The sequence below is a fragment of the Panthera pardus genome, unplaced genomic scaffold (genome assembly GCF_024362965.1).
Source record: "Panthera pardus isolate Hobbes unplaced genomic scaffold, ASM2436296v1 HiC_scaffold_17, whole genome shotgun sequence".
Classification (NCBI taxonomy): Eukaryota; Metazoa; Chordata; class Mammalia; order Carnivora; family Felidae; genus Panthera; species Panthera pardus.
The window spans coordinates 55,118,835-55,140,851 of NW_026526732.1; the positions used below are offsets into that span (position 1 = coordinate 55,118,835).

At 39.6% G+C, this 22,017-nt stretch overlaps 1 long non-coding RNA gene and 1 pseudogene across 4 annotated transcripts; one reads left to right on the forward strand and one right to left on the reverse strand.

The window, feature by feature from the left end:
- Positions 1 to 31: 31 nt before the first annotated feature.
- LOC109263488 (uncharacterized) lies at positions 32 to 21,931 on the forward strand. Of its 4 annotated transcripts, none has more exons than XR_002078237.2 (5): positions 32 to 226; positions 14,433 to 14,491; positions 16,289 to 16,374; positions 20,192 to 20,287; positions 21,497 to 21,931. It is a non-coding gene; the product is annotated as an uncharacterized LOC109263488 (long non-coding RNA). The 4 variants fall into 4 exon arrangements; XR_002078238.2 differs by having other exon boundaries at positions 21,500 to 21,931; XR_002078235.2 differs by lacking the exon at positions 21,497 to 21,931 and having other exon boundaries at positions 20,192 to 20,527.
- LOC128777664 (peptidyl-prolyl cis-trans isomerase NIMA-interacting 4-like) lies at positions 3,281 to 3,673 on the reverse strand (annotated as a pseudogene).
- Positions 21,932 to 22,017: the final 86 nt, after the last annotated feature.

Here is a 22,017-nt window from a genome sequence, read left to right on the forward strand (position 1 = left end):
CGCACGGGAGCGGCGGCGGCGGCGCAGCGACCCCTGCTGGAGGTCGCTCTTCGGCGGACTGCGCGGAGAACAGGCCGGGCAGAGTGGAGCCGAGGAGGCAGCGCCGCGTGTTTATTTTCACGTGGCCCGAAAAGAGAGCTTACCTTAATGTAGTGTCTTTGGATTTTCTGCGGTCACAAACCCCTTTGAACATCTTTGAGAGATATAACGTTGTCTCCAGAAAAATGTAAGTACCCTCCAAAATTTACTGATAAAGTAAGGTAAGTTCAGAACATCTTTTCAAGACTAAAGTGATTAAAAGGTAACTTTTAATCAGGCTTACCTGTCAGGCTTACCTGTCATGCAGTAGGTGATTAGATGGAAAAAAAAAAAAAAGTCTGAAAATACTGCTTAGCCGTGGGCCTTGTAGAAACAGCTCTTTTGCGATGCAAAAAGATGAACCAGAAACTAAAGAACTTCCAAGGGACACAGCCTGTTTTACATGTGGACACATTAATGTTATGGGGATACATACTCTGTTAAATTAAAAATAGTAAGTTTTTCCCCCTTGTTTTCGGATCATCCTCCCTTCTCTTTCCCTTCCTCACCAGCTCTAGGTTTCTTACACTATAAATTCTACTGCTTCCTCACTGATTCACAGTGGCTGTTTGGTTGCATTTGAGCAATAAGAAAAAGCAGTTACAATTGTGTCAAATGTTGAAATGATACAACTTCATACATCTATCAATTCAGTTTATAATGTTGACATTTTGGGTGATATATAGTTGCATTTTCTAGTTTAAGTCATTTGTAGAAGATTACAGATAAATTGTTAAATCTGCCAGTAATAGGGGTTAATCAGTATTATTATAAACTGACAAAATTACTGTATGATTATGCATGATTATAGGAGGAGATAAAAGAATACAGTGATAATGGGTTACATAGAATCAACTTGGCCACTGGCCTTTAAAAAAGAAACATTTCATTAGATGAATCAAGTTAGTATTTAACATAAAATGCTAATTAATATAAAAAAACTGCTGTGAGATTAACAAGTAAGTAGTATGTGGGGGTTGGGAGATACACATATTTGTGATTTGTAATTTTTTTCACAGAAACACCCAATTCTTGGGGCACCTGGCTGGCTCAGTCAGTAGGGCATGTGACTCTTGAGATCTCAAGGTGGTGAGTTCAAGCCCAGCTTTGGGTGTGGAGCCTACTTAAACAAAGAAAGAAAAAAAAAAAGAAAAGAAAAGAAAAAAGAAGAAAAGAAACATCCTATTCTTTTTCCCCCTGGGCAGGAGCTCCTGCTGTAGTGCTTTACAGGGATGGTAGTTTTCATGAGGTTAGACCTTGGGGTGGATTAGGTTCCCATCAGTCAACAGTGATACACTACTTCAAATCACAAAGGAGAATTTTAATTTAGCTCTAATACTTAATCTTACATAAAGAGATGAGTAAATCAGATGGTGCCTTTGTTTGGGGCCCGTAGATGAATTTAAAGTTATTTTTTTAATGCAGGAGGAGCAGCCTCACTCTAAACATTGTTATTATGGGCTGGATTTTCTTATAATTTCTCTTCCAACTTATTTACTGCTTATTTATTTGTTTAAGTTGAGACAAATGAGCTGGAGCAGAAAGTCGCCTTTCCACTGCCTCACCTTGCATATCCCAAACCTCAAGGTTAGTCACCAAATATATTTTAAGAACAATCCATTACGTGCGGCGCCTGAGTGGCTCAGTCAGTTAAGTGTCCAACTCTTGAGTTTGGCTCAGGTTGTGATCTCACGGTGAGATGGAGCCCCAGGTTGGGTTGGGCTCTGCGCTGACAGTGCTCTCTCTCCCACTCTCTCTTCTTCTCCCCTACCCTCAAATAAATAAATAAAACTTAAAAAAAAAACTTTCTAAAAACAAAAAAAGGGAACAATCCATTACAAAGCCCCGCCCCTTCACTCTGCACCTTCTCGAGGCACTCATTCTTTAGGCTCTGCTCTTTCCTGAATCATCAACCTTTCTCACTCTTCCAGATCATTCCTGTCTACATGCAAACAATACACACAAGTCACAAGTTCTTATCTCACATACATGAGATATATGACATTTTTTTATTTTAAAAATTAATAGATATAATGTGATACTTTTTTTCACTTCATTTTATTTTCAAGATTCATCCCATGTTTATACATACTTTTGGGCTTCTTCATACCATTCATATATAAATTATTCACAGTTTATTTGTTTCCTTCCTAAAGAACAATTAGGTTCTGTCAAACACTGCAGCCATGGGCACTTCTTGGGGTAGGGAGTATATCACTGTGTGAAAGTTTCTCTGGGGTGTTTACTTAGAATAGGAATCTCTGGGACCTAGTGTAAGTGTGTTTTTCTTCAGTCTTACTAAAAATGGCCTAGTTTACATTCACATTACTAATTTACATTTGCACAAGCTCATGAAAGCCATATTTCCCCCCATTCTTCTTAATAGTTCATATTATCAGATTTTTAAATATTGTCAGTTGTATGGATGGAAAATACACCTTGTTTTAATTTTAAACTTTCCCTGATGGTAGTGAGATTGAGTATTTTTTTATATATTTGTTGACTATTCAGATTTTTCTCTTCTTTATTTTTTTATTTTTTATATTTATCTATTTTTGAGAGAGAGAGAGAGAGAGAGAGAGCACACATGCACTCCTGCACAAGTGGGGGAGGGGCAGAGAGAGAAGGAGATATAGAATCCAAAGCAGTCTCCAGGCTCTAAGCCATCAGCCAGAGCCTGACGCAGGGCTGGAACTCACAAACCGCGAGATCATGACCTGAGCTGAAGTCGGACGCTCAACCTACTAAGCCACCCAGGCACCCCAGATTTTTCTCTTCTCTAATTTGCCAGTTTAATCATGCTCCCAATTTGCGTTTATGATGGATGCCCTTGCATTCTTATAACATAGTTTAAAAAAAAATCACATGCACGTTTCCCTAAATAATATATTGGCTTATTTTGTTCTTGAAATGTGTATAAATGATGTCATGTTATAGGTCATACCGATGATGACTGTAAGTCATCAGTACAGTTTCTGTTGATAACTCATGCTTTCACTCAAAGATAGAGTTCTAAGATTCAGTTATCTGTAGCTGGTGAGTTATAGTTCATCTGTTTCTTTTACTGCTCGTAATATTCCATAGTGTAGGCATACCATAATTTATTGTTTTTTTCTTTCAGAAGAAAAATGATTTTATTTTGTCTTTTTTTAACAATTTTATTTTTTTGCCAATATGTATACTTTTTCAGTCTTTTGTACAATTTTATTTTCTCCCTTCAATCATAATATGATATCCAAATTTTGTTTTAATCGGAGGGTCCATAAACACAGGCTTATCCAGCCCACTTTCAGGCAAGGCAAATACTGCTTCTTGAAATGGTTCCACCATGGAACCTCTGGTCATCCAACCGGTGTCACCCCCCTGCTTGGCTTTATCTCAGCGATACTGTGCAGCCACTTCACTGAATCTCTTTCCAGACTTTAATTTTTCCTCGGCTTCCATGATTTTGCATGTTTGTCATATAGAACGTGTCTGACCTTTACTGCACTGCCACCACCTTTGGGACCCTGAGCCTTCTTGTCAGAATGGCCACTCCCAGAGGCTGCTTCCCCTCCCCACCTTTCCCAGAACCACTTTTTCCTTTGGGTGGCATCTTTAAAACTTGCAGCTGACCTGCCTATGTGTATGTATGTTTGTGTGTGTGTGTGTGTGTGTGTGTGTATTTAATTTAACATATATATAACATATATATTATATACATTATATATACATATATAACATATATATTATATACATTATATATATATACATATATATAGCTTAACATATATATGTATGTATGTGTTTAATTTTTTTAGGTTATTTATTTTTGAGAGAGTGAGAGAGCAAGTGTGTACAAGCAGGGGAGGGGCAGAGAGAGGGAGAGAGAGAATCCCAAGCAGGCTCCGTGCTGTCAGTGCAGAGCTGGATGTGGGGCTCAATCTCATGAACTATGAGATCATGAACTGAGCTGAAATCAAGAGCTGGATGCTTAACTGACTGAGCCACCCAGGCGCCCTTGTTTTTGTTTTGACTATATGTATATACACATATATAATATAGTTATATATATAGTATATATTATATCAATATAATAATTATATGTTATATAGAGTATATATAATAATTATATGGTATATGTTATATGTTATATTATTTATATTATATACTATCATATATATATATATATATATATATATACACATACTATATATATACATCAATGTTTTTTACTATATTGGAACTATCTTTCAAATATATTTAAGCCAAAATTTCTCAGAGGGTATCAATTAAGGAGTAAAATTACTGTAATTTTGAGTATGCATGTGTCCAGCCTTATAAGATAAGCCAAACTGTTTTCCAAAATGATTATTTGACCAAGCAGTATGTGAGACTTTCCATTTGGCTCATATTCTTGCCAGCAAGTACATCTTTACACTGTCATGCTGCTTAATTTTTACTAATCTAGTGGTGTGGAAGGGTATCTTGTTGTGCTGTGAATCTGCATTTCTCAGATTACTCATGAAGTTGAGCATTTTTTCACTTGCTTGTTAGCAATTTTTGTTTCCTCTTCATCTGCTTTGTCCAGTTTTTTTTTTTAAAGGTTGTGATTTTTAAGTGATCTCTACACCCAACTTGAGGCTCAAATTTACAACCCTGAGATCAAGAGTTGTATGCTCCCCCGACTAAGCCAGACAGGCGCCCCCAAGAACTTCTTATTCTTAATTTAATTATAGGGGAGGAAAAAAACTTCTTTCCTTTATCCTCTTATGTTCAGTAACTGGGATCTTGCAAATTAAAGTTACAAAAGACAGATTAATAGGAGAAAAAACCTAGAGTTTATGTGTGCAAAGTGCATGCACACAGTAGAACTCAGTGATGAGCAGCTCAAAGGTTAGAAATCAAGGGATCATACACCATCTTAACAAAGGGCGGTAAGTTGTAGAGAAGGAAAATGGCATTGGGCTTCTAGGGGTGGTAAATTGTAGGAAGGGAAACACATGGGGGAAACTAATGGAAGAGAAGGGTTATTTTGGTAATGTCCGTTATACAGACTTAGTCTCATGCAGTCTTGGGGTGATAAGAGTGTCTCTGACAGTTCTCTTTTTCCTGGTATGGGAGAAGAGAAGGGGAGTGCATTAATAAAGGAAAATTTATACCCTGTTTTTAGGCAGAAAGCAGGAGGGTGGAAAGCTCTGCCTGTGTCTGCTATTTCTCAGTTGCCTTCTGACCAAAATAACGCTTATGTCAAAGTGGCACATTTTGAGGTGGCATACTCTGATGAATCTATCAGTCTTATTATTAATGGTTAACACATTGTAGTTTTTGTTTAAGACATCTTTCCCGGGCCACCTGGCTGGCTCAGTTTGTGGCATGTACAACTCTTGATCTCGGGGTCGTGAGTTAAAGCCCCACATTGGGCACAGAGCTTCCCCCCAAAAAAATAATAAAAATTTTTTTCTAAAAAAAAAAAAAGAAAAAGAAGTCTTTCCCAATGTTGAAAGTCATGAAAGTGTCCTCTTAAAATTTCTTCCAATGTTCTAGAGTTTTATCTTCCATATTTAAGCCTATTCCATTTGGAATTTTTTTATGTGTGGTGTCAGGGAAGAATTCAATTTCATCTTTTTTTCCCCCCATAAAGATTACCAGTTATCTAGATAGTCTTTTATCAGTGACCTGAATGACACCTCTGTCATATGTCAAGTATTTATGCGTGTATGTGTGTGTTGGTAAGTTCTCTGTTACATTCTATTGGTCTCTCTACCAATACTACGCCATCTTTTTTTTTTTTCCTTTTTCTACAATCTGAATATAATAGCTGTGTGATAAGTTTTGATATTTGGTAGGATAATTCCTCCCTTCCCCCCTGCCCTGTACTGCATCACTTACTGTTAGATTAATTAAATGGAGAGGCCATTTGGGTCTAATGCCATTGCAGCTTACATGAGCAAAACAAAATCTAAGTCTGTAAATGCCTCATGGTTATGAAATCAAAACACTAAGGGCAACCAGTCACCAACAGCCAACTAGGCTTTAAGCTATACCCCATCAATTATTTCCTTACTTTGCATCTCCATTTCCTCTACAAGTCTTTCCCTGAGCTACTGTCAATGGAGTGTTTATAACCACTTGCATTTTGGTGTTGTCTGATTCACATCAATTTTTGCTCAAATAAACTGTACAAATTTTTAATATGCCTCACTTTATCTTTGAACACTACCTTATCTGACTTCTTCAATTTGAGTTAGTTTATAACTAGTCAGTATTTTTATAATCTTGAGTTTTCCATTAAAATGAACATGACAGGGGTGCTTGGGTATCTCAGTCAGTTGAGCGTCTGACTCGATTTCAGCTCAGGTCATGATCTCGGTCACAGGATTAAGCCCTGCATTGGGCTCTACACTGGGAGTAGAACCTGCTTGAGATTTTTTTTTTTTTATGTTTGTTTATTTTTGAGAGAGAGTGAGTGGGGGAAGGGGCAGAGAGAGAGGGATACAGAGGACCCAAAGCAGTCTCTGCAGTGCCGGCTGCCTGATGTGGGACTCAAATTTTTTTATGTGTGGTGTGAGGGAAGAATTCAATTTCATCTTTTTTTTTGAAAAAAAAAAACTTGCAGTCCATGACCTTAGCCAAAGTTGGACCCTTAACTGTCACCCAGGCGCCACTCCTGCTTGAGACTCTTTCTCTCTTTCCCTCTGCCTCTCCCCTGCTCACACGTACTTTCTCTCTCTAAAATAAAAATAAATAACTAAACTAAACTAAAATGAATATGACATATGTTCCCTTTTGTTTAGAGCTTCTTTAATGTTTTTCAATAATTTATCTTTTTTTTTTCTTAAGACTTTATTTTTAAGTAATCTCTGCACCCAACGTGGGACTTGAGTTTACAACCCAGAGATCAAGAGTCATATACTCTACCAACTGAGCTAGCCAGATGCCCCTCAAATACCATTTCTGCATGTATTGGGAAGATCACACGGTTTTTCTCCTTTAATATGTTAATGTGATAAACTGTGTGCATGGATTTTCTTTCTTTCTTTCTTTTTTTAATATTTAGTCATTTTTGAGAGAGAGAGAGAGAGAGCGCACAAGTGGGGTAGGGGCAGAGAGAGAGGAAGACACAGAATCTGAAGTGGGCTCCAGGCTCCAAGCTGTTAGCACAGAGCCCGATGTGGGCTTTAACTCTTGAATTGTGAGATCGTGACCTGACCCAAAGTTGGACGCTCAACCAACTGAGCCACCCAGGAGCCCCTGGATTTTCTAATATTAAACCTAATATTAAACCATTCTTGTATAAACCCAACTTGGTCATTAAAAAAAATTCCCTTATGAAATATTTATTTATTTATTTATTTATTTATTTATTTATTTATTTATTTATTTTTAAAGTTTCTTGGGGTGCCTGGGGTGCTCAGTCAATGGAGCAAGTGACTCTTGACCTCAGGGTTGTCAGTTCACGTCCCACATTGGGTGTGGGGATTACTTAAAAATTTTTTTAAAAAATAATAAAAATAAATAAATAAACTGGGGTTCTTGCAAACAACATAATTGAGTTGTATATTTTGGTCCACTCTTGACACTCTTATGAATTTTGTTTGCTAATATTTTGCTTAGTATTTTTGTGTCTATGTTTATGGGCAAGATTAGTCTCTTATTTTTCCTTTCTTATACTGTCCTTGTATAGCTTTAGAGTCTCAAATATATCAGCTGCATTAAGTGGGTAAGAGAATGTTGCCTCTCTTTTTATAACTGGAAGAATTTGTATAAGATTGGAATAACTTTGGTTCTTTAAAGTCTGGAAGATTATATCTGTATATCTTGGCCTGTGTGTGTGAAGATATTTTAATCTACTGATTACATTATTTTTTAAAAATAGGACTGCCCAAACATTTTATTTCTTCTTAAATTAGTTTTAAGTTAAATTTTCCATGAATTATTTCATTATATGTTTCCTAATTAAATGGCATACAATTGCTTATAATATTTTATCTTGTAAAATGTTATTTATTTACATCTATCTTCTTTATTTTTTTCTTTTCCTTAATCCATCTTTTCAGAGGTTGTCAATTCTAATAGTGTTTTTAAATACCCAACTTTTGGCTTTTAAGAAGTTCCTTTGATTATATTTGTGTTTTCTAGTTAATTGATTTATTTTTTCTTTATCACTTCCTTCTACTTTCTTTGTGTTTACTTTGTTGTATTTTTTTTTCTTTTCTTACTTTGTTGTTGTTGTATTTTTTCTAATTTCTTTAGCTAGATGCTTAGGTCAACAACTTTTAGCTTCTCTTGTTTTCTCATACAAGCATTTAAAGGTATACATTTTCCTCTAAGGACTGGCTTAACTGTATCCCACAAGTATTTTCAATTTTAGCATTCTTTGGACCACAGTTGGGATTACTGGTCTAGATTGATTTATGGAGGATAAATTCAATGTGTTGAACGCTTACTAAATATCTAAATATAGACCCCTATGGTAAGAATACTGCTGGCTTCTTTCCTTCTGCCTATAACATCAAGTACATGTATTGCATATTTTAGTTATGACTTATTCCCTCAAAGTTGCACAAACCTAGTAATTTTCCCCTTTGAAAGGATCTTAGAGCCAATAGGGATGATGAAAGTGCCAATAACATGCAAGGAAGCAAGTCATAGAGAACATGAAACCGGAGAGAAATACTATCAGCCCACCACAAATACACTTAAGTACCAAGATTATATTGGGGGACATGGCAGTTTTTTAAATAAACGTGTTTCGTATTTGTTCTCTACTCTAGCCTGAAGGACAAACCAAAAATTATAGCTTACTAGTAAGTAAAATGAAAAGGACAAGTTCTCTGGCCAAGAGTACCCTCAGTTCTTTGAACATGTGTTTTGGAATAACAGGGGCAGCTATTCATGTTTTGTGTAATTATGTTCAAGCTCTGAATCTATAATTTGTTCTAATTTTCTATGAACACTCCCTTGCCACCATTTTAAAAAAAGTTTATTTGAGAGGAAGAAAGAGAGAGAGCATGAGTGGGGCGAGGAGAGGGGCAGAGAGTGAGAGAGAGAGAGAATTCCAAGCAGGTTCTGCACTGTCAGTACAGAGCTCAACACGGGCCTTGATCCCACGAACCATGAGATCATGACCTGAGCCAAAATCAAGAGTCAGACGCTCAAGTGACTGAGTCACCCAGGTGCCCCTCCCTTGCCACCACTTATTCTCTGCTGTCCCACAATTCCTAAGATCTGTATTAGATGCATATTATATGGGTAACTACAAACCTTTAGAGAATTTTCTGTTATTGTTACAATGACCAGGAAAAATGAAAGAGGATTGTATTGACTTATAGATCATATGTATTTATTTAATCTTAAAAAAGTCACGTATTTTTAAGAATTTTATTTTAAAATAAAAATTGTATCTAAAGTGTACAACACACAAAAATGAAGTGCACAGCATGAAGATGCAATATACCTAATGAAATGATGACTACAGTCAAGCTAATTCACACATCATCTCCTCACATGGTTACTATTTCTGTGTGTGTGAGGACAGCACCTTTTGCAGTAAATTCCCATTATTCAATACAGTATTATTAATTATGGTCATCATGCTGTACATTAGCTCTCTAGACTTATTCATTATACATAACTGCAACTTTGTTCTGAATATCTCCCCATTTCCCCACCTTCCTGCTCCTGGTAACCACTGTTATACTCTCTGCTTCTATGCTATATGTTTAACTTTTTTATATTCCTGTACAAGTGAGATTGTATACTTTTCCTTCTCTGTTTGGCTTATCTCATTTAGTATAATGTTGCACATGGCAGATATTATCATGTGTATTTATATTAGGTTAAACCATATGAGATTGCTGATATTTGATCATTTTTAACCTACAAAGATAGCAATTTCTTTTTTTTTTATTTTTTTTAATTTTTTTTTATTTATTTTATTTTTTTTTTTTGAGAGAGAGACATAAGCTGAGAAGGGTCAGAGAGAGAGGGAGACACAGAATCCAAAGCAAGCTCCAGGCTCCAAGCTGTCAGCACAGAGTGTGACATGGGGCTCGAACCCGCGGACCGCGAGATCATGACCCAAGCCAAAGTCAGACAGTTAACTGACTGAGCCACCCAGATGCCCCTTAACCTACAAAGATAGCAATTTCATATGGCTCAATCCTGTATAATTAGAGCTTGAATAGAAGCAGATCTTATGGCATGGTCATAAAAGTTCCTTTTTATACTAAGGGACAAAAAAAAAAAAATTGGAGAAAATTAAAGAGCCACCATAAGTAATTGTGTCATATGTTAGTAACCGTAACATTGAATGCTACTAACTAACTTAATGTTGAACTTTTGAGAAGCCATTCAAGTCTGACTGTGAAAAAAGCCTTTTCTTTGCTTTCAGTCTAAAGGGGAAGATCAGTGGTGTTTCCAATGCTTTGGCACACTAGTAAATGGGCTTTGTTTCCTTTTTAAAAAGTTTTAAAAATTTTTTTAATGCTTACTTATTTTTGAGAGTGAGCGAGCAGGGGAAGAGCAGAGAGGGAGACAGAGGATCTAAAGCAGGCTCTGTGCTGTCAGTGAAGAGCCCAGTGCAAGTCTTGAACTCCTAAACCGCAAGATCATGACCTGAGCCGAAGCTGGAGGCTTAATCTACTGAGCCATCCAGGCGCTCTGCTTTGTTTCCTTTTTTTAACAGCTGAGGGAAAATGACTGAAAAGGGGAGTCAGAAGCAAAGCTGAAAGAATCAATTATTACAAAGAGCCAAGCTAAATTCACTAATTCACTGTCAGGCAGTTTTCACTGTCATACAAAGAAATAAGGCTATTGCTGTTTGAAGAATCTCAAACTCAGATGTTCCAGAGTGCATGCTGTTAATGCCATGTGTCCCCCAGAACAGTTTTGTTTTTGAGCTGCTGTAGTCTTGTCCTCTGGCATCACGTGGTCCCAACATCTGCTCTGCCTTCCCTTTGGGTATCACACTAAGACACACCTTCTTAGAAATTATAGATCTGAGTTTTTCACAGTGAGGAAATGCTATCCCTATCTTCCCTTTACTTAATGCTTGAGTCTCTCTCTCTTTTTTTTTTAACTCTGAAAAGCAGGATCCAGAGCTTTGCATGTTGGTCAGTGAATGGGGTATACTCTGATAATGTGAGAACAAAGTCAGAAAATGGGATTCAGTGAAACAGGTGATGGTAATTACCAACGTAACATGCACAAGATTGGCCATTGGTGGAAACAAATCAGAAATGACATGGCCTTGGATTCAAATCTTGGCTCTACGACTTATTAGCAGGGTGACTTTGGCCATGTCATTTAACCCCATGCCTCAGTTTCCATAGCTGTAAAATGGGAATAACAGTATACCTATCTAATGGGTCTCCTGGGTGGCTCAGTCGGTTAAACATCTGACTTTGGCTCAGGTCATGATCTCACGGTTCGTGGGTTCGAAAGCCACGTTGGGCTCTGTGCTGGCAGCTCAGACCCTGGAGCCTGCTTCGGATTCTGTGTCTCCTTCTCTCTGTCTTTCCCTCACTCATGCTCTGTCTTTCAAAAATAAATAAATGTTAAAAAAAAAGTTTTTAAAAAGTATATCTACCTTAAAGGATGTTGAGGATTAAATGAATTAATATATGTAAAGTATTTAGGACAGTGCATGACATGTGGTAAGTGATATGTAAGTGTTAACAAAAAAAGAAAAAGAAAGAAAGAAAGAGAAGAAAGAAAAAGAAAATATGAGCTCCGGATTTTTGCTCATGGACAGGGTATCTCTCTGACACCCTTCAGTAAACTGGACAGTTTAGCCATCCTTCCCTAAGCCTTCCATCCTGCACGAGGCCATGGCAGACCTTTGTCAAAATCCCTTACACATTTATGAATTTTCTTCTTTTTTTGACAAGAGATGGTGGGAAAACAAGTGTTCTGCGGGAGGGCTCCGATCCTCTGAGGAGAAAGCAGCCCCCTGTGCCAAGTATGCTCTTGGCCAGCATGCTCTGCAGCCAAGGGTGCTGGCCACGTGACTGGAATCACCTGAAAGATCTTCCAGACGTTCCCACTGGACCGTGCTACCAGCAGCAGCCACCGTGCATCCAGTCTGCATCGCTGCACATTGGTCTGGGCGGAAGTGGAGGCTGGCGGGAGGATGATGGGGAAACATACAACTGAGCCCCCTGTCTGTAAGAACACACACTTACACAGCTTTTCATTTTGAGGAGTTGACTGGAACTCTGTAAGGAACTACAAGAAAAATAGCTAAGGGCTGAAGCAGTGACTTGGAGCAGTGGTTTTCAAAGTGTGATAGCGGGATCATTATCTGCACTGGCATCACTTAGGAATCTGTTTTTATTTTTTTTAATTTTTTTTAATTTTTTAATATATGAAATTTACTGTCAAATTGGTTTCCATACAACACCCAGTGCTCATCCCAAAAGGTGCCCTCCTCAATACCCATCACCCACCCTCCCCTCCCTCCCACCCCCCATCAACCCTCAGTTTGTTCTCAGTTTTTAACAGTCTCTAATGCTTTGGCTCTCTCCCACTCTAACCTCTTTTTTTTTTTTTTTCCTTCCCCTCCCCCATGGGTTTCTGTTACGTTTCTCAGGATCCACATAAGAGTGAAACCCTATGGTATCTGTCTTTCTCTGTATGGCTTATTTCACTTAGCATCACACTCTCCAGTTCCATCCACGTTGCTACAAAAGGCCATATTTCATTTTTTCTCATTGCCACGTAGTATTCCATTGTGTATATAAACCACAATTTCTTTATCCATTCATCAGTTGATGGACATTTAGGCTCTTTCCATAATTTGGCTATTGTTGAGAGTGCTGCTATAAACATTGGGGTACAAGTGCCCCTATGCATCAGTACTCCTGTATCCCTTGGATAAATTCCTAGCAGTGCTATTGCTGGGTCATAGGGTAGGTCTATTTTTAATTTTCTGAGGAACCTCCACACTGCTTACTTAGGAATCTGTTTTAACAAGCCTTCCTGGTGATTGTGATACTCAACTCAAGTTTGAGAAGCCCAGGCCTAGAGCTACAATAGCTGTGCCCCTCCCCCCACTCTCCATCTCTATTTCTCTCCATCCTCATGGTGTCAGTGTCTTGGTCATTGTCCCCCTTACCACACACCCAACATCCCTTTTAAGAAAAAAGGGACTGATTAGATCTTTCCAAGCTATTATGCCTACGTGAGCCCTCAGAGAACCAGGAGAGGGGATTTGGCGTTTTCTCTCCTTGGAGATGAGAGATTGCAAAACCGCTTACTTTCTGCAGGTGAAAATTAGATAATCAGGCTTCATTTAGAAGCCCAGCAGGCTTTATAAGCCTCATTCTCTCCAGGCACAAAAAAGCCTAAGGGAAAGAAGCTGAGTGGTTTATCCCTGATGAAGGAGGCTAGCCCAGATTGCCCCAACTAAAGAACTGAAAGGGCTTGAAGATGCATTGCTTTGAACCAGTGAGACCTTTTTCCATTCTTCTATAAGATTTAGCACCTAGGATTTCCCCCAGAGACCTTAGGTGTGATCCTTTGACACATAGTTTGACGTGAACCTATCATCTATAATTCTGTGGAGGAAACCCGCGGAACCCAGGGGCATGGGCGCCCAAGCATCCGTCTGGCCTCCCACTTTGGGAAGGGTAAAGGGGTGTTCCTTTCAGCTGCCCCTCCAGAGGGCTTGCTGTGGCAAAAAAAGGGCTGAGCCCAGAAGTGTACATTCCTGGAGCTTTGAGCTGTCAGTCTTCTCTAGTTCTCCCGATGAGTTGATAGATGAATGAAATGAGATACCGAATGGTTAAGGAAGGTTCTTGATTACCCAGTTTGCCAGTGGCTGAGTTTTTGTTTTTTATACAGGAAAATTATAATAAGGTAGAACTTTCCTACTATCCTGTGGGTTAATGATGTCCAACATAGTAGCTACCAGCCACATATAGTTATCTTAAATTAATTAAAATTTAAAAATTCAGTTCCGGCGGGGGGGTGGGGGGGGCTCACCTGGTTGAGCGTCTGACTTCGGCTCAGGTCATGATCTTGAGGTTTGTGAGTTTGAGGCCTATGTCGGGCTCACTGCTGTCACACAGTCCGAGCAGAGCCCTCTTTGGATCCCCTGTCCCCCGCTCTCTCTGCCCTTCCCTTGCTTGTGCTCTCTCACAAGATAAATAAAACAAAATTCAGTTTTTTATTTGCACTTAGCCACTTTTTAAGGGCTCAGTAGCTGCATGTGGCTAGTAGTTACCCTATCAGAAAGTGCCATACAGAATATTTCCATCACTGCAGAATGTTCTATTGGATGCACTGGTCTAAAGTGATTGTTGTTGTAAATTGATATATGTCCTACATAAGTCGTTTGAATCAGTCACTTGTTTCCTTTGTCTCAAAAGATATTGCCAAGAAAAAGAGGGTAACGCTCCGACCTCCAGCAGACTGAACTAACACAAAAGTAAGATACACTGAGGTATTTCAGTTAGTTGCTTACCTGTCTGTCGTTTACATGTCATTGTTTGGTATATAGTACCTGTGTATATTTGTCCACTCAGTTATTCTTTCAGTTGGTGTGCCTTTATTACATCACTACCATATTTTGGACATAGCATAGGTACTAGCATATTGCCTTGCCCGTAAGAAGCTGCTGTCCAGAAGAGACAGACGAAAGAACAGATCATTGTAATACAGCATGGTATGTTTTAATATGTATAATGATATGAAGCGCTTTAAAGAAGCAAAAAGAGGAAATAAACTCGCTGGGCCTGGCAGAATTAGATAAGACTTCTCAGAGTGGGTGATATTTGAGCTGAGGCTTGAAGCATGGGTAGGAGTTTGCCAGTGGACTGAGGCGCCCAGCTACAGGAAAGCATATGCAAAGGCACAGAGGCATGAAATGGCTGCTGTGCTGGGGACAGTGAGAAATGCAATATGCTGGGATGGGGTGGGGGGTGGGGGGGAGTAATTAGGGCCAGGTGGGCACAGGTGGTACCTGCCTTTCTAACAAGTTGGAACTTTGTCCTCTAGGCATGAGCACTTATTTTAAGTAGTCCCCTTTGTCCAGCTTTAATGTAGTAAATCCTAATAAAGAGGCTAGTGGGTGGGGGCACCTGGCTGGCTCAGTCAGTAGAGCATGAAGATTCTTGATCTCAGGGTTGTGAGCTTGAGCCCCATATTGGATGTAGAGTTTACTTAAAAAAAAAAAAAAAAAAAAAAAAAAAAGCCTAGGTGCCTGGGTGGCTCAGTCAGTTAAGCCCCTGACTCTTGATTTTGGCTCAGGTCATGATTTTGTGGTCATGAGATGGAGCCCTGTGTCAGGCTCTGCACTGAGTGTGGAGCCTGCTTGGGATTCTCTCTTTCTCTCTCTGCCAACTCCCCACTCATTCTGTCTTTCTCCCTCTCTCTCTAAATAAATAAACATTTTTTGAAAAGGGCTGACAGCTCATGCAGTTGAAGGTATCAAGGTACATTATGTGCTTCACACTGGGCTTAGCACATGGTGAGTACTCAACACGTCTTCGCTCCTGCCCCTTCCCGAGCACGTTTGCACCTGTTTTCTCTTAACAAGCAGCTGCTTCTTTTTTTTAAAAATTTTTTTTTTCAACGTTTTTAATTTATTTTTGGGACAGAGAGAGACAGAGCATGAACGGGGGAGGGGCAGAGAGAGAGGGAGACACAGAATCGGAAACAGGCTCCAGGCTCCGAGCCATCAGCCCAGAGCCTGACGCTGGGCTCGAACTCACGGACCGCGAGATCGTGACCTGGCTGAAGTCGGACGCTTAACCGACTGCGCCACCCAGGCGCCCCAACAAGCAGCTGCTTCTTACCTGCTCTTCCACAGTGCTTCTAAGTCCCTGGAAGTGAATGATTTCTCATTTCCCTGGATGTTAAGTCTAACAAAATCTCATCCTCCTATCTATTATGGGCTCATTGATATGGTCCTTTCGACAACAGTTAAAATGTCTGCTTCAATTTATCTGCTTTCTTTCTCCTGCTAAATTTTTCTCTTTCCATTATGATATATGACCTTTCTGCATATAACTTTACAAAAAATGTCTTTGGTCTATCTATTACTGCCCCTGACATCCTATCATAAGACAGTGTTATAAATGGAGAACTTTCAGGAAGAGCTTCATTTTTAAAAGGGCATCTCTTATATTTGAATGACTACAGGGGTTTCATTGCAAGTAAATGTGCCAGGCGGATACTGCTCTTAATTTTGATGTATTAATAACAGGCACCTAATTCATCCTAGGTCACTGGCATGCAGGGCAAGCATACAAATGGAGGCACATTCCAAGCGTCTAAGTATTTAAAAACTATAAATCAAGCTAACAACTGGTAAGTAAAATTTGCTTTATCTTTCTACATTGATAAATAAACCCTCATAATGACAAAAAAAAATAAAACATGTTTCAAGCAATATGTGACAGAAAGTTGGTGAAATACAATTAAATCTAATGATGATTGCACATATCTGAATGTCCTTTTGATGAGCTACTGATTTTTGTGGTAAGACCAAAAGAGACATACATAATTCATAAATGTTTCTGTAGATCTTTTTCTTTTACTTCAGCAAAATCACTATGTTATCAAGATTTTTGGCAACGATCTAAGGGATTAAGAAAATGAGGGGTGCCTGGGTGGCTCAGTTGTTTAAACATCCCACTCTTGATTTCAGCTCAGGTCACGAACAGCACAGTTCGTGAGTTCGAGCCCCACATGGGGCTCTGCGCTGACAGAGTGGAGCCTGCTGGGGATTCTCTCTCTCCCTCTCCCTCTCCCCCTCCCCCTCCCCTGCTCATGCTCTCTCTCTTTCAAAATAATTAAAAATAATTTTTTTAATGTTTATTTATTTTTAAGAGAGGGAGAGAGAGACAGTGTGAGCAGGGGAGGGGTAGAGAGAGAGGGAGACACAGAATCCCAAGCAGGCTCCAAGCTCTAATCTATCAGCACAGAGCCTGTTACGGGGCTCGAACTCATGAACTGTGAGATCATGACTTGAGCTGAAGTCGGACACCTAACCAACTGAGCCACCCAGGTGCCCCTGCCTCTCACTCAAAATTAGTAAATAAACGTTTAAAAAAAGGAAATATAATTGTGTCCAAATACCGTTTGAATATGCTTACATTCAAGTGCTTATTAAAATAGATATAAACAATAGAAATTAAGTGACTTTTATCTACTAAAAAGTAAACAGCAAATTATTAACAAATACCAACATTTTAATAAAAAATCTTTAAATAAAGATGACATTTTAAATTTATTTTTTTGAAAATTTAAATGCTATTGAATAGTTTAGTAAAAATAAAGCACTTTAAACTCTTGTGTTTGGTGTCCAGTGTAAGGAAATGCTCCATGCCTGTTAGAGCAAATTCACAAGTATGCAAATTTATATTTAATATCGCAAGATGTTCCTTAGCAGTTATGGGCAATTGTGTTGAATACCACCCTAAGTCATGAGAACCTCCAGAACCACAAAGTAGAACATGAAGATGAAACAAGAAAATGGACCTTCAGCCTCCTGGGAGATTACGATCTGTCATGCAAGAACCTAGTGCACTCACAGTATCTCAGGAAAGGTTGACAAGTTAATTCGTTTTCTTTCTCTCCCACCTGTTTGCGCCATTCATAGCCTTCCCACAACCCAAAGCAACGTCTGTCTTTGACTTTGGCAGTGACACAACCCACTAGCCATCCTGGCATTTGTACTCAGGTGCCTTTGTCTCAAGAGCAAAGGACAAGAGAGGTTGGAGAAGCATTTCCCTGGGGCCTGATCAGAGTAGGTACGCAGGTGCTAAGTAACACCCAGGCCAGAAACCCCGCTGACCTGGGTCTAAGGGCAGGCCTGGATATGCCTACACTCTGTGTCTTGGTCCATTTGGGTTGTTATGACAATATCATAGGCTGCGGTTTATAAACAAATTTGTTTTTCGTAGTTTTGGAGGCTGGGAAGTTCAGAGTCAAAGCAACTGCAGACACTAGACACTACGTGTCTAGTGAGGATGCTTCCTAATATGTAGATAGCCCTCCTGCTGCGTCCTCACATGGTAGAAGGGGTGAGGGAGCTCTGTGGAGTCTCTTTCATGAGGAAACTAATCCCTCATCTGATCACCTCCCAAAGGCCCTATCTCCAAATACCATCAAATTAGGGATTACGTTTCAGCTTATGGAAGAATGACAGAATATTCCACTCCAAAATAGCCCTCTTGGGCATAAAGATTATTTTGAGGTGATTATTTTAAGAAACAGCAGATACAGGAGAAGCTCTGAAAATGGAGTAGAAATTAGGCTTTTGTAAGGGAAGTTGACATTTATACAGGAAATCCCAGTTGTAAGGGTGTCTCCCTCTCTGTACGAGGAAGAGAAGGTTGTCTCTAAATCACAAGACTCTTGCCAATGGAGAAGGTGCCTACCCATAATTGGTCTCCCTGACACCCTTTTTTTTTTTTTTTTTTTTAAAATACTTAGTCGAAGATACCATTTAAACCTGAATTCTAAGCCACCTCCTTGAGTGTTACTGATTTTTCTTTGGGTGTCTCCCATGTGTACATGAAGTATACATGTTTAAAAAACTTTTTTTTTTTGTTTTTCTCTTGTTAATCTGTATTTTGTTCCAAGGGCCCTAGCCAAGAATTTACAACAATAGAGGAAAAAGATATTTTCCCTCTTCTACAATATGAATTTTGGAGGAGACACAGCCTATAACCCTCTGGGTCTGGAATTTTCTTTATTACAAACCTATTACCTCAGATTTAGGTGATAAATGAGACCTTGGCCTCTTAGGATTGTTTGTAATGGATGAGTGTGTAGGGGAGAATGATGGTGTCATAACATCATGATACTCTGTATTACACATATTTTAAAATGATGTTACTCTTTCTACTACAGGAATTTAATGAATGAGGACGTTTTTGTAAGTACACTGCCCTTCCCACTACCTACCTGACACATAAAATCAAATTAGGCACTATCATTTCTCCACCCTGGTTCCAATATATATTTTATGAATCTTATATTTCATCTGAGCATGAGTCACTGATATAGATTTAGGGCATGATTTTTGTACTACCAGTTATGGTCACCGGGGGAACCATGACTTGGAAGCTTCTTGGTTCCATTTCAGCAGGAGTGGGGATGTCTCTATAGTCTTGCTATGAGATGGGGGGGCGGTTTGAGGGGGTACCTTGGACTGCCTGAGGCACACTAACAGAAAAGTACCTCCCATCCCAGAGTTAAGGTATTTTTTTTTTTTTTTTTGGATCTGAAAAGGGAAAATAGCCGATTAATTCATGCCTCTATATATGATTATGTACATTGAGAAGATTAAACCACATGTTTGAAATTCACAGGGTCCATGTATTGCTTGCCTTTGATGTCCCGGGCTTCTGTTCTGCGGAGTGCCTCCAGCCCCTGATGGGGCTGACTAGCCCATGACCCAGCACCTAACATTTAACATTTGCTATTTGATAGGTTGAGTTGAAAACGAAAGGGTAATATTCAGAGAGAAACTTCGAGGAGGCAGATGGGACTGAGAATTTTAGCAAAACACCGGGACAGGTTTGGGGCTGCCCTTAGGTGACAAAGGGGAAGGCACGAGAACACGTGCATGAACATATCATGTGAACGACTGAAGCACATGCATGTTTGCATATATAATTTATGTTTGAACTGAGTGCTATGTAGGACAGAGAGAGTGGGGAGGATCTGAGTGAGCCCATTGGTCTGAATGTGGAAAGCCGGGCTTTAGTGAAGAAACTGTCCATCTGCAGACTACTCTTTGGACTGCAGCTCACACTCAGGGGTGTTACAAAATAAATGAAGGCACATTAAAATTATGAAGCATTTAGTTGAGCAAACATCCATTCCAAATGAGCAACACTAAACCAGAAGTGATGAGAGCTCCACTGATAGGAGCTAGGGGCAAGACTTATATAGAACAGGTGCAGAAGCAGGGAAATTATTTGATTGGCTATTATAGCTTAAGCAGTTGCCTCATTTGGGAAAGATTAATTGGCTGTTTGTGATTGGTTGCCTTTAGATTTCAATTTCATAACCTTGAGGCATTTAATAGGCTTAGGTTTTGGTTTGCTTGTGGTAGGCTGCCAAGGCATTAAAGCCACCTCAGTTTAACGGACTCCTTTAATTAATTTAACAGGGAACGGATCCTCTTCATGCAGCGGTCAAGTGAGAAACTGGAGAGTTTCTTGGAAAATACTCCCATCTTCCACCTTCCTTTGAGCCTCCTGCTCTGGTAAAATGTCATGCAAGGAAAGGACGGGGTCTTTGTTTTGACTGGCTAAAGTGGTCTCCTGCTAGGAGCTGAGGGCAAGAATATAAGATTACTTACCAAGATATCTTCCTGGGAGCCCTCTGGTATTATGATCACCTAACCCTTCTGTAAATTGCCTTTAATTCTCTCTGCCAATAGGACTTTCCCAATAAGCCAGGGCAAGTGTGAAGGATAAAGTTGTAAAAACAAATGCAAAACCTATTTTCTAGCCTCTACTTGCTTTGAGGATCCAGATTTGTTTTTTCTTTTATTTTTTTCTTTTGTTTTTAATTTTCCTTATTATTCTTTCTTACAAACCCTTGTGTCCAGGGCTGACTTTCAGTAGATCACAGCGAGGGAGCTGCTCTGCTATGTAGGAAACCCCTTCTGCCCATAAGCAGGTCTTCTATGCATGGCTTAGCACCAGGCTCCCCACAAACCCCCTGTTGCCTGGCAGGTGAGGGGGTGGCCCCCTTCCAGCTGCTCCCCTTTCCCGGGTGGAGGGGCTCTCTGCATTGATCACGATGGGGCACACCCGGGAGGGATGGCTGGGCACCCGCTATCCCTGGCCAACAGAAGTCCCCCAGCACTGCGGGTTATCAATTCTGCTTGGGCCGGATTCTGACTTAGAGGCGTGGAATCACAATCCCACAGATGGTAGCTTTGCCCCAGACAATCCAGATTTAAATGATAGTAATAAATTCTTTGCCTATTGAAAACAATAACAAAATATTTTTAACCTTCTCTATCTTTGTGCTTCCAATCCTTTTGAGTTTGAATTCTCTATACAAACTCATGATTGCTTACACCAGTGTCTGAGTACCCTGTAATTCTTATATCTCTGGGTGTAGTTGTTACAGAAAAGTGATGTCTACCCCCACACCCCCCCCCCCCCAAAAAAGAAAGAAAAGCGATGTCCAATATGGTGGCCACTAGTAAGCGGCTACTGAGAACTTGAAATGTGACTGATCTGACTTGAGATGTATTCTAAGTGTAAAGTACACAGTGCATCTCAAAAATGTAGTAGATTCTAAGATAGCTCTCAATAACCCTTGCTTCGCACCTGTATGGAATCCCCTCTTCTTTGAATGTGGGAAGGGCCTGTATCTTCCTTCTAACAGAATATGGCAAAAGTGATGGGATGTCACTTCCACAATTATGTTACATAGATTGTAATTTCCATCTTGCTAGCAGACTATTTCTGTTAACTCTCCTTTGCTGGCTTTGGTGAAGTAACCCACCCTTTGGAGAGACCTGTCTGGCGAGAAACTCAGGAAAACCTCCAGCTGGCAGCCAGCAGCAAGATGAGCCCCTGAGTCTGGTAGCCCACAAGGAACTAAATCCTGCCAATAATTTTGTGAGCCCGGAAGTGGATACATCCCCATTCAAGCCTCACATGAGACCCCAGTCCTGGCTGACATCTGGATTGCAGTGTCATAAGAGATCTTAAAGCAGAGGACCCGCTAAGTTAGGCACAGATTTTCTGACCTACAGAAATTATGAGATAATGTGTTCTGGTAAACTGCTAAGTTTGTAGTAATTTATTGTACTGCAGTAGATAACTAATACAGAACCAAAGAATGTTGACTATCTCATTGTTAATTGTTTAATATTGATTACAGGTTGAAATGATACAGGTTGAATTGATTACAGGTTTTGGAATATATTGGGCCAAATAGAATATTTTACCAAAATTTTACCTTTTTTTTTTT